The sequence below is a fragment of the Cryptotermes secundus genome, unplaced genomic scaffold (genome assembly GCF_002891405.2).
Source record: "Cryptotermes secundus unplaced genomic scaffold, Csec_1.0 scaffold4259, whole genome shotgun sequence".
In the NCBI taxonomy this organism is placed as follows: Eukaryota; Metazoa; Arthropoda; class Insecta; order Blattodea; family Kalotermitidae; genus Cryptotermes; species Cryptotermes secundus.
Genome location: NW_019731650.1, coordinates 26068 through 26771, shown reverse-complemented (window position 1 = coordinate 26771; position 704 = coordinate 26068).

Genomic DNA, 704 nt, shown 5'->3' with positions numbered 1-704 from the left:
AGAACGGACCAATGGGAGCAGTGGAGAGCGATTAAGGCCATATATGGTGTGTGACTAAGGGAGAGGGGGAACGGCCAGTGAGTACAGGAAACTTGAGGTCAATAGCACTAGGTAGTGCTTCATGGACATATATATGTTTAAAAAAATGATCTGTGAAATAACGAGTTGAGGTGAACTGTGAAGATGATAAGTAAACTTATTGTACTTTTTCAAAGCTGTTAAACAGATCCTGTAGCTTCACATAAGATTTGAGATCTCATGGCTGNAAATTTGTAACTTACACATACGTTTGTATCTGCAACATAAGAGAATTGACTGTTGACATTATTTGGCTTTTTCTTCATTCTGTAGAATACATACTTGAACTATAAATGCCAAGTATTATACAATTATATAAATAATTGTAGGGGCATGCAGTAGCATAGTTGGAAGAGGCACTATGCTACAAGCCAGAAGGTTGCTGGTTCAAGTCCTGATGAGGTGGATTTTTTTTTTTAGTTTACCTAATTCTTCCAGCCACACTATGGACCTGGGGTCAACTCAGCCTCTAACAGAAATCAGTACCAGGAATTTTCCTGGGGGGTAAAGGGCAGATGGTTTGTAAGGCTGACAATCTTACTGCCATCTATGAACAGACTGTCTAGAAGATGTGGGGTTACTCGCCCTATGTCTATAGTGCATATAGACATAGGGCGAGTAACCCT